General features: G+C 41.1%; 1 non-coding gene across 1 annotated transcript; it reads right to left on the minus strand.

Moving 5' to 3' along the window:
• Nucleotides 1-833: 833 nt before the first annotated feature.
• On the minus strand, nt 834-939 carry LOC141680035 (small nucleolar RNA R71). The gene has a single exon (XR_012558231.1). It is a non-coding gene; the product is annotated as a small nucleolar RNA R71 (small nucleolar RNA).
• Nucleotides 940-12,433: the final 11,494 nt, after the last annotated feature.

The raw sequence follows: 12,433 nt of genomic DNA on the forward strand, positions 1-12,433 counted from the left end.
ATAAACAACCTCAATTTGTTATCGTCTTAGCGTTGGATAATAACCATACATTGTTGCTTAGGTGTATAAATTAAATAATTAACCAATACAGTCTATGTGGGAATGAACTAGAAAACATTCTATACTACTTGCGAACTCGTGTACTTGCGTGTAATATTAGCGCGTGTTTAGCGACTAACAAGTTTTTGGCGCCGCTGCCGGGGACTGCAGTGTTAATTTATTTGTTTATGTGCTTTCCATCAGTGGTCTTTAAAGTTTATTGACTCGGACATTGTTACTTATTTGTTCCTTGTCTTATTTCAGGTACTCTAGCGAGGTGTATGCATACGCGTTTGCGTACTCGTAAGAGAACTCTGGATAAAGCCAAGGAAGAACTTGTGGTAGTTCGTAGAGAAGTTTTTGAGGAAGAAGAAGAGAAAGTTGAAGAACCAGCATTAGTTGAGATGGGTGATCAACTAGAAAATCCGAAGACTTCGATGGACTATTCTCAGCCTAAGATTAATGACATTCAGTCTAGCATCATCAGACCAGCCATCAGGGCTAACACGTTTGAGATCAAGTCAAGCACAATTTAGAAGATACAGAACTCAGTTCAGTTTGGGGGTAATCCTACTGAACACCCGAACATGCACATCAGGTATTTCATCAAAATTTGTGACACTTTCAAATTCAATGATGTGACTGAAGATGCTATTAAGCTGCGATTATTCTCATTCTCTTTGAGGGACAAAGCGAAGTGTTGGCTACATTCTCTACCAGCAGGGTCTATCACCACTTGGGAGGATCTTGCGCAAAAGTTTCTCACTAAATTCTTCCCGATGGAGAAGACTGCTGCAATCAGGAATACTCTTACTCAGTTTTCACAGCAAACTGGAGAATCTCTGTGTGAGGCTTGGATCGACATAAGGAGATGCTAAGGAAGTGCTCACACCACGACATGCCTAATTGGATGATCATAAACTGTTTCTACAATGGATTGGGTGCTACTTCTAGACCCATGCTTGATGCAGCATCAGAAGGAGTCTTGTGGGCTAAAAGCTACGATAAAGCTTATCAACTCATTGAACTGATGGCTGCTAATGAGTACCAGAATCCTGCACAGAGACTTACTCAGGGAAAGATAGCAGGAATTCTGGAGTTGGACGCAGCAACTGCTATCGCTGCCCAACTTAAGGCTTTGACGATTAAGGTGGGCACTTTGGCTAATTATGGAGTGAATAAAATCATAAGTGTTTGTGAGCTATGTGTTGGTGCTTATGAGACTGATCAATGTGCAATTTCTAATGAATCAGCTCAATATGTGAGCAACTTCCAGTGATCGCAGCAACCAGCGCCAACCACCTATCATCCCAACAACCGCAATCATCCTAATTTCAGTTGGAGCAATGCTCAGAATATGACTCAATAGCCTTATCAATTGTATACAGCTAAGCAGTAGAACCCTCCTGGTTTTCAGCAACCGCGGTATGTGTCAAAGAAACAACTTCAGATGCAACCAGCTAATGAATAATCCAAATTAGAGGAGTTGAAGCTTTTGTGCAAGAGTCAAGTTATTTCTATCAAGACCGTGGAAAATCAAATTGGGCAAATTGCCAATGCCTTCCTAAATCATCATCCTGGTACTCCATCAAGTGACACTGAAGTGCCAGGAAAGAAGGAAGCTAAGGAGCAGGTAAAGGCAATCACTTTGAGGTCTGGGAAGGTTGCGAATCCCGAACAAACTCAAGAATTGGCTGAAGAAGCTGTGGCTGAGAAAGAAGTAGAGCAGCAGGATAAAGAAGTGGAACCAAGGAAGACTATTGTTGAGCACACTCCACCTGAGGGTAATACAGGGGAGAAATAGATCTATCCTCCACCACCTTTTCCCAAGTGGCTACAAAAGAAAAAGCTGGACAAGCAATTTGAGAAGTTTCTGGAGGTGTTCAAGAAACTTCATATCAACATACCTTTCGCTGAGGCTCTCGAGCAGATGCGTAGTTATGCAAAGTTTATGAAAGGTATTCTAACTCGGAAAGTGAAGCTGAATGATTTAGAGATTATTGCTCTCATGGAGGAATGCGGTGTTGTGCTGCAACAGAAGTTGCCTCCGAAGCTTAAAGATCCAAGAAGCTTCACCATTCCATGTACTATTGAAAAATTGTCTTTTGACAGATGTTTATGTGACTTGGGAGCTAGCATCAATCTGATGCCTTTGTCTATCTTCAAAAAGTTGAATTTACCTGATCCAAAGCCTACATACATGACCTTGCAGTTGGCCGATCATTCTATTACATACCCACGAGGTATTGTGGAGGATGTCTTGGTCAAGGTGGATAAACTCTTCTTCCCTACTGATTTCGTCATTCTTGATTTTGAGGAGGATAAGAAGATTCCCATAATCTTGGGAAGATATTTCTTGGCGACTGGCCGAACCTTGATTGATGTGTAGAAAGGTGAGCTCAAAATACGAGTGATGGACCAGGATATGACGTTCAATATGTTCAATGCTATGAAATTTCCTACTGATAATGAGGAGTGTTTTAAAGTGGAGTTGGTCGATTCGGTGGTTACATCGGAACTTGATCAATTGCTAAGGTCTGATGCCTTGGAAAAAGCCTTATTGGGGAATTCAGATAGTGAAGATGACGAAGGTGATGAGCAATTGTAGTATTTGAATGCTTCTCCCTGGAAAATGAAGATTGATATTCCTTTTGAATCTCTTGGCAATGAGGAATTGGATAAAGCTCCTAAACGCCTTAAGCCATCTATTGAGGAAGCTCTCACTCTTGAGCTTAAGCCTCTACCTGAGCATTTGAGGTATGTGTTTTTAGGTGATGCATCTACTCTGCCTATTATTCTTGTATCTGCCCTTTCAAGTAGTGAGGAGGACAAGCTCTTGAGAATTTTGAGAGATTTCAAATCGGCAATTGGATGGACTATAGCAGATATTAAAGGAATTAGCCCTTCTTACTGTATGCATATAATTCTGCTAGAAGAAGGTAGCAAGCCTGTGGTCGAGTAGCAAAGAAGACTGAATCTGATCATGAAGGAGGTAGTAAAGAAGGAAATTCTAAAGTGGTTAGATGCAGGGATCATCTACCCTATTTCTCACAGTTCTTGGGTAAGCCCGGTTCAATGTGTGCCAAAGAAAGGTGGAATTACTGTGGTTGCAAATGAGAAGAATGTGCTTATCCCTACTAGAACAGTCACGGGGTGGAGAGTTTGCATGGATTATCGAAAGCTGAACAAAGCCACGAGGAAGGACCATTTTCCATTGCCTTTCATTGATCAGATGCTCGACAAGTTAGCTGGTCATGAGTATTACTGTCTTCTGGATGGCTATTCAGGTTACAATCAGATTTGTATCACTCCAGAAGATCAGGAGAAGACTACCTTCACTTGTCCATTTGGTACTTTCACCTTCAGACGAGTTTTTTTTGGTCTGTATGGTGCACCAGCCACATTTCAGAGATGTATGATGGCCATCTTTTCTGATATGATTGGCCAGAATGTGGAGGTGTTCATGGATGACTTCTCAGTCTTTGGCGATTCTTTTGATGAATGCTTGCAAAATTTGGGACACGTTCTCAAGAGGTGTGTTGAGATCAATCTGGTTCTCAATTGGGAGAAATGTGATTTTATGGTGCGACAAGACATTATTCTCGGGCACAAGGTTTCTAATAAAAGTCTAGAGGTGGACAAGGCTAAGGTGAGGGTCATTGAGAATCTTCCTCCACCTATTTCTGTCAAGCGGATCCGCAGTTTTCTTGGTCATGCGGGATTCTACAAGAGTTTTATCAAGGAATTCTCGAAAATTTCAAAACCTTTGTGTAGTCTGCTAGAGAAAGATGTTCCTTTTAAATTTGATGACGAGTGCCTTGCAACTTTTGAGACTTTAAAGAAGAGTTTAATCACGGAGCCTGTCATAACTGCACCTAATTGGAATGTGCCTTTTGAGATGATGTGTGATGCAAGTGACTATACAGTTGGAGCAGTTATTGGGCAGAGAAAGAACAATATATTTCATGTAGTCTACTACGCTAGTAAGACTCTAAATGGTGCTCAACTAAATTACACTACTACGGAGAAAGAACTTTTGGCTATCGTCTACGGTTTTGAGAAATTTTGATCTTATCTACTTGGGACTAAGGTGACAGTTTTCACTGATCACGCTGCCATTCAATATCTCATCTCAAAGAAGGACTCGAAGCCTAGATTGATTCGATGGGTTCTTTTGCTCCAAGAATTTGAACTAGAGATCAAGGACATAAAAGGAACTGAAAATCAAGTTGCTGATCATCTCTCGCGTTTAGAGAATCCTAATGCCACTTCGTTGCATAAGATATTGATAAATGAGTCTTTTCCCAAAGAGCAGCTATTTGGAGTGCAAGAAGAAGAACCATGGTTTGCAGACATTGTGAACTATCTGGTGAGTAATATCATGCCTCCTGACTTATCTTCTTCTCAAAGGAAGAAGTTTTTTCATGATGTGAAGTGGTACATGTGGGATGAGCCGTTACTTTTTCGCCAAGGAGCTGACCAAATCATCAGAAGATATATTCCTTACAGCGAAATAGGGGGGATCTTGCGAGATTGCCACTCAACGGCTTATGGAGGACATTATGATGGAGAAAAGACAGCAACTCATGTTCTTCAAGCATGTTTCTTTTGGCCAACATTATTTAAAGATGCTCATCAGTTTATTTTAAAATGTGATCATTGTCCAGGAGTGGGTAATATGTCTAAGAGGGATGAGATGCCTCTTAATGTGCTTCTCAAAGTTGAGGTCTTCGATGTTTGGGGAATTTACTTTATGGGGCCATTTGTCTCATCTTGTAACAATCAGTATATCTTGTTGGCAGTTGATTATGTGTCGAAATGGGTTGAAGTTAAGGCGTTGCCAACAAACGATACGTAAGTAGTGCTTAATTTTCTTCACAAGCAAATATTCACAAGGTTTGGAACTCCAAGAATCATAATCAGTGATGAGGGGTCGCATTTTTGCAATCACAAGTTCACTGTTATGATGAAAAGGTATAATGTGAATCATCGCATTGCTACTACTTATCATCCTCAGACGAATGGTCAAGCTGAGGTATCTAACAGGGAGATCAAGCGAATTTTGGAGAAAGTGGTATGTCCATCAATGCAGGATTGGTCTTTAAAGCTTGATGAAGTTGTTTGGGCGTATAGAACAACATGTAAGACTCCATTGGGAATGTCACCGTATCAGCTGCTGTATGGTAAGCGGTGTCATTTGCCTTTGGAGCTCGAGTATAAAGCATATTGGGCTTTGAAGAAATTGAATCTGGACTTGGATGCAGCTGGAAAGAAGAGAATGCTTCAGTTGAATGAACTTGACGAGTTTCGGTTTCAAGCTTATGAAAACAACAAGATGTACAAGGAGAAACACAAGAGGTGGCACGATCGGGGTCTAGTGATCAAGAAATTTATGCCAAGGCAACAAGTTCTTTTGTTCAACTCTCGTCTCCATCTTTTTCCTGGAAAATAGAAGTCAAGATGGCCAGGGCCCTTCATAATCAAAACTGTGTTTCCACATGGAGTGGTGGAAATTTTTTAGAATGATCCGGGCCAGCGTTGAAGGTCAATGGTCAAAGGTTGAAGCATTACTATGGTGACACGGCAAACCTCAAGGTGGTTAGTGCCGTTTTATTGTCCATTTGATCTCGAGATTCTACATCGAGCTAACGACATAAAAAAAAGCGCTTCTTGGGAAGCAACCCAAGTTTGTTGTATATTAGTAAGTAAAGGAAGCAAGAAGAAAGAATAAAATGATAAAAAAATCAAGAAAATGGAAAAAATCAGGTCTGACTACAGAAGGCTAGCGCGCCCGCACTATCCTAGCGCGCACCCGCGCCGTTTTTACAGAGACCCAGCGCGCCCGTGCTGTTCCAACGGGCGGCTGCGCCGGTTTGGCAGAAGTAGTGCGCGCCTGCGCCATCCCAGTGTGCGCCCGCGCCGTGTCCTGACCTGGAAAAAAATAAATAAGGCAGTTTTGGGGGGAAAAATGGGAATTTGGTTCCAATATCAAATCCAAACCATGATCCCCACATCTCTTAATCAATTCCATTATTCCCATGATCCCCATAATTAATTTCCACTTCTATTCCTTATAGAATTCACACCTCTCCACCTATAAATACATGCACTTACATCACAACTTCTCCACCACATCACAACTTCTCAAACACAAATTCTCTCTAAACACTTAAACTTTTATTCTCTCTAGTCAAGTTCAATGGCTCCCAAAAGACAAAGAACTCAAGTTGATAGCAGCACCACCGACTCTTCAACTGCGAGTGGTGTAAGGCCCAGGTTTTCTAATCCCGAGGCTGGGAGGAGTACACAAGGCTTCTCGCGAAGTCTATTGCTAAGGAGAGAGGGTTCTTACCATCTGGGAGAGATGGTAATCTTTTGGAGATGATCTTGGAGATGGGCTGGGTTCCGTTTTGTGAGACACCGGCCGCTGTGCCTATGAATGTGGTTTGCGAATTCTATGTGAACGCCAAGGCTAAGAAGAATGGCTTCACGGTGGTGTGAGGTAGAATGGTACAATATAGTGAAGAGGCCATCATGACCGTGATTAAGCAGCTTGTGAGGAAGGTGGGGCAGGATACTTGGAATGACAAGACTCCGGAGGACTTTGATCTGGATCTCATTGTTGCTACTCTGTGCCGGCCCGACACCCATTGGAAGATCAAGAGGGGCACAGTCGCTAAGTATTCTACGTTTTCGGCGTCCAGCATAAATAGGTTTGCCCGTGCATGGAACGCGTTTATCTGTGCTAATATCATGCCATCTTCGCATGTGCATGAGGTTATGGTGGAGCGTGCATGTCTGTTATGGGGCATTCTGCAGGGTGATTATGTTGATTTGGGAATGGTGATATACTAGGGGATTCTGAAGTTCTTAAGGGGAAGCACTACGGGGTCTATTCCGTATGCGTTAGTGGTTACGAAGCTCTGTGTGGCAGTTGATGTACATTAGCCCGCACATGAGCAGTTGCAGATTCCGAGTGCTCCGATCAATAGCACGATTTTGGCTACAATACAGGAATGGGATGGAGGCAAGCCCGATCTAAGGGGGCTTGGTTATTCTTTTGACCACTTACCTAGTGGTAGACTAGCTGCCGGTCAAGCGAGCAGGACTGCATGGAGATCTCAGCTAGGAGATGAAGGAAGACCATCACAGTAGCAGCAGGAGGAAGAAGGAGCATACATGGGAGCTCGTTTGAGTTCGACGCAGTATAGGCATGTTACTAGGAGGATGGATGTGATGCACGACATTCATTGTCGTTTTGCACAGGATCTCACCCAGGCACTTGGGACCGCATTTAGAGCCACCGAAGTTGATATGTTGCTTGTTGGTTGGTTGAGTTATTCTATGGGGATCGTTACATTCATAATAGTTGCATTCATGCATTTTTATTTATTATTCTTTGAGTCTGTTTATGCTTGAGGACAAACATCGATTCAAGTTTGGGGGTGTGTTAAGTGGAATTTATGACACTTATTTATGTTTAATAAGCTTTGAATTGGTGTATTTGTACTCAAATTATTTGTGTTTTAACGTGTTTTCAAGTGTTTTTGCATTTCAGGCTTTACTTCGTGAATCAGGTGAATTAGCATGGTTTTAATGCTAATATGGTGTTTAGGATGTGTGCAAGTAAAAGCTTGGAGGTTTGGATCGAAGCTGTAAGGAATAGAGGAGGAAAAATTAAGATTTTTGGCAGAAGGCCGGTGCACCCGCGCTGATGTAGCGCGCGGCCGCGCCATGAAGCAGGGAGTCAGCGCGCCCGCGTTGTTGAAGCGCACGGCCGTGCCGCGTCGGGAGATAAAAATCCTGATTCTCTTATAATTTGATTTGCTGGACTCCTGGGATGCATGGGATGCTATATAAATATATGTTAGGTCATTTTTAATTAGAAGAAGTTAGAGACGGACCTGAGCGCAATGAGAAGAAGGCAAGAGACCGTTTGGAACAATTCAACAATGGCGAAGACAATCTAGTTTATTCTTGTGAATCTTTGTTTAAGTTGTAATTTGGATGCTCGTTTCTTGTTTTCCTGAACATATACTCTCGTTTGTACTTGGTTTTATTTATTCGTATAAAGACTACGTTTGCTATATCATGTTTTAATTGGAACCCACATTGATGATGAGTCCGATCATGGGCTAATCATTATCGTGGGGTTCTAGAGGATTTACTTATGGATTTATTTATTTAAATTATTTGTATGCCTTAGTATGTGGTGATTGTTTGATATCCTATTATTGGTTATGCTTATTCGTCTTATGAGCGTCGCGAACTTATAAGATATCTTGTTAATTCTTAATGAAGCGAAAGTGAATTTAAGGGTTTAGAACTTGCCATGCTAGCATAGGTTCATATCATTGTTATGCATGATTCGTAGGTAATTTTAACCATCTTACTTGCCCTATGTAATCAAGATAGATAACTTATGCTTAAACGGTTATGTTGTCAAATTCTATAGACATATAGGGTCTCAATATAATTGGTGCCTATTCAGCTTCTATCCCTTTTGTAGATGTCTGGTAGAATGATACTCGTACAATGAAAGTTGGCGTTTATCAGTTTCGTGTTATCTGATTAGTGTCATCACCATTGCATGCTAAAGTTAAGAATAAAAGGCTATTGAATGAAGTATTTAATGAAGTTAGAATCCCATGTTTGTCATATATATCGATTCAGTCAATCTTATTCTCGTAGTTATAATTGTTAGTATAATTCTTAGTTATAAACAACCTCAATTTGTTATCGTCTTAGCGTTGGATAATAACCATACATTGTTGTTTATGTGCATAAGTTAAATAGTTAACCAATACAGAGTCTGTGGGAACGAACTAGAAAAGATTCTATACTACTTGTGAACTCATATACTTGCGTGTAATATTAGCGCATATTTAGCGACTAACAGAGACTGATTAAATTGGTAATAAAATTGGGAGAATTTGACATCAAGTACAAGTCGCGAATGACAATAAAAGCCCAAGAGTTGGCTGACTTCGTGGTGGAGTGTACCATACCCTACCAAGAAGTTGAGGGGCAGGAAGATAAAATGTCTCAAGACACGGAAGGTAGTAAAGGAGACAAAGGAGAGAGCGTTAAAAAAAAGGAATACTGGGTTCTTTATTTTGATGGAGCTTCAAAAACAAATTCGAGTGGAGCAGGGCTTGTTTTACAAAGCCTAGATGGATTCTTGATTGAATATGCCAAGAATTTAGACTTCCCAACCACAAATAATGAAGCTGAGTATGAAGCTCTGATAGCTGGCCTTAGTCTAGCAGGAACATTGAGGGTCAAGAACTTGAAAGTCTGCGGGGATTCGAAGCTCGTCATATCCCAGGTCGATGGAGAGTTCGAGGCAAGAGATGAAATAATGGCTAAGTATGTTCGCCTAGTAAGGGCTGTGATGACTCAATTCGATGAATGCCATGTTGAGCACATTCCAAGAGAGGAAAATGCTTAGGCAGATGCATTATCTAAGTTCTATTCATTAGAGATAGAGAAAATTTCGAGAAGTGTATACTTCCGCGTTTTGAAAATACGAAGCATCGATGTTAAGCTTGTATGCCCTATAAGGTTGGGGACATCATGGATAGATCCCATTAAGGCTCATATTCAAACTGGTTGGATGCCAAATGATGTGATTGAAGCATGAATATTGGTTATTCGAGCACTGAGGTATTCCTTTATCGATGGGATTCTGTACAAAAGATCTTATGTGGTTCCTTACTTAAGAGGTCTCAGACCTGATGAGGCATATTTGGCTCTCGAGGAAGTACATGAAAGTATTTGTGGGCAACACTTGGGGGCAGAGTACTGGCACATAAGATAACCCGTTTAGGATTTTATTGGCCAGAAATGATGGATGATTCCAAGGAATATGTGAAGAAGTGTGATCGCTGTTAGAAACATGCACCAATTGTTCGTCAGCCTCCTGAGATGCTGACTTCCATCAATTCTCCCATTCCTTTTGCTATATGGGGAATGGATATTCTCGGACCTTTCCCCATGGCTGTCGCTCAATGGAAGTTCTTGATCGTAGCGATTGATTATTTTACCAAGTGGATTGAAGCCAAGCCCCTGACAAAGATTATGACTAAGCAAGTCGCTCAGTTCCTGTGGGAGAATATTATGTGTACATACGGAATTCCCCGAATCTTGGTAACCGACAATGGAATACAGTTCAATAATGAAGAGCTCAGAAAGTATTGTGAAGAGAACGAAATTGACTTGAGATTCACCTCTGTTGCTCACCCTCAAGCCAATGGGCAAGCAGAGGTTGCAAATTGTATCATTCTAGATGGGTTAAAGAAGAGGATTGAAAAATCCAGAAATAATTAGGTGGATGAAGTACTGCCATTACTTTGGGCTTACAGCACCACATGTAGAGTTAATACAGGAGCAACACCATTCATGCTGGCATATGGGGCAGAAGTAATAGTTTATTTGAAAATATTACACTCCTCTCCTAGAATCCAAGCATACAATGCTGAGGAAAATGAGGAGGGGAAAAGGTTAGCCCTAGATTTAATAGATGAAGTACGAGATGTAGCACACACAAAGATCGTGGAATATTAGAAAAAGCCTCTTTTTATTACAACCTAAGGGCGAAAGAAAGATTCTTAAACCAAGGAGATTTGGTTCTAAGGAAGGTGGAAACTTCTGGAGTAGGGCAGAAAGGAAAGCTCGCCCCGAATTGGGAAGGACCATATAAGGTTAAGAGTGTTCAAGGAAGAGGAACTTACAAGTTGGAGACCATGGATGGAGAAGAAGTACCACGGACTTGGCATGCTCAAAACATGAAAGTTTACTCCCTATAGCTCGTACTTACTATAGTGGTAACAAGGTTGAAAAGCACCTTGAAGCTTTGCTTGCTTAGGATTTATAAGGCTATTATTTCGAATTCTAGCTCTACGAAGAATTATGTAAGGGATGAATCCCAATAGTTTACAATTTATAAAGCTTCCATAAACTTATCTTAGAACTGTTTGGTTCATCTTATCCTAGAACTGTTTGGTTCATGCCATCTCAGAAATGTGTGGTTCAGTTTGCTTATCTATTTTTTTAGTACAAGTACAATGAAATATAAGGGAAAGCTATGAAAAGGCAAGTAAACCATCTATCTCCCATAATATAGTACAAGTAATTAGAAAAAATAGTAAAAAAACAAAGACACAACTTAAAATAATATAAATAGTCCCCTAAGGGAAATAAGTTCAGAACACAATAAGTCAGAATAAAAACAACAAACATAAAGTCTGAAAAGACTAGAAATACTACTCCTCCATGTTGGAGCCATCTTTCCCCTGCTCCTTGTCGATATCTGCCTTCTCAGCATTGGCAGAAGGCTCGGTATCCTTTGTAGGAGATGCTGGAGGAGAGGTAATGCTGGGGTCTAAGATGCGATCATCATCTTGGGGAGGATTGAAAAGAGTATCCAGGATATCTTTAGTCTCTAGCTGCTCAGGACTGATAAAGTCCTTGGGTTCTATCAAGCCAGTATGCTTTTCAGACACTTCCTTCACCGCTGCACCCCACCCTTGGGTAAACTGAAGAGAATAAAGACTCTCATCATGAATATCCATGAGATTTTTAAATTTATTAAAATCCATGTAATCATCAATAATAGTTTCCTTATCACTCCGGAGCTTAACCAGCTCAGCATGAGCCTTTGACAGATCCTCCCCTTGGTATTCAGCTTCTTCTCCAAGACATCGGCCCTCTCCTCCCATTTCTTCATCTCCTTCTCGTAAGAATCAGATTCTCCTTCCAGGACCTAGCCTGATGAAGGGCCGCCTGGAAGTAAGTGTTGCTCTGCACAAAGAAAGGAGGATTTAATAAAGATTTATAGAAGAAAAAAAGAAGTTCAAAATAAAAGATAAGATAGAAATGTTACCGCGGCTTGTGCCTACGAAACTACAAGCTCAATGGTCTCTATGTCACTCCCCGTTACGATATCAGTAAAATCGTTGGGAGTGATGGAATGATAGGACTAGTCCTTAGCATGTTTGGTGGATCCAACCACCGTATCACTTTACCTAAAGCCCCAATTGAACCTAAAGAGTGCGCCTTCTTAGGAGGACCACATCATCTCCCAGTTCCACTACCGGAACAAAGGGCTTGAGAAAAGAAGGCCCACCAGGTTTGCTCATTGGGTCATTGTTGAGCTTGGCCCTCTTCTGGCGGCCGGATTCCCCTTCCTTAGGCCTGTTCATATTATTAATGGCCTCGCAAGCTGAAATAAATAAAGGAAAGTGTTAACAATTATAAATGTTGACAAATTATAAAAGGAAAACAAGGGAAAACAGGTTAACATTACCCCTATCACTGGCCTGAGAAAGACCCACTTTCATCAAAGAGAACTCCTCTAAGAGAATCTATGTATCTGTTTGGCCATCATCTGAAA

This window comes from Apium graveolens, chromosome 1 (assembly GCF_009905375.1).
Source record: "Apium graveolens cultivar Ventura chromosome 1, ASM990537v1, whole genome shotgun sequence".
NCBI lineage: Eukaryota > Viridiplantae > Streptophyta > Magnoliopsida > Apiales > Apiaceae > Apium > Apium graveolens.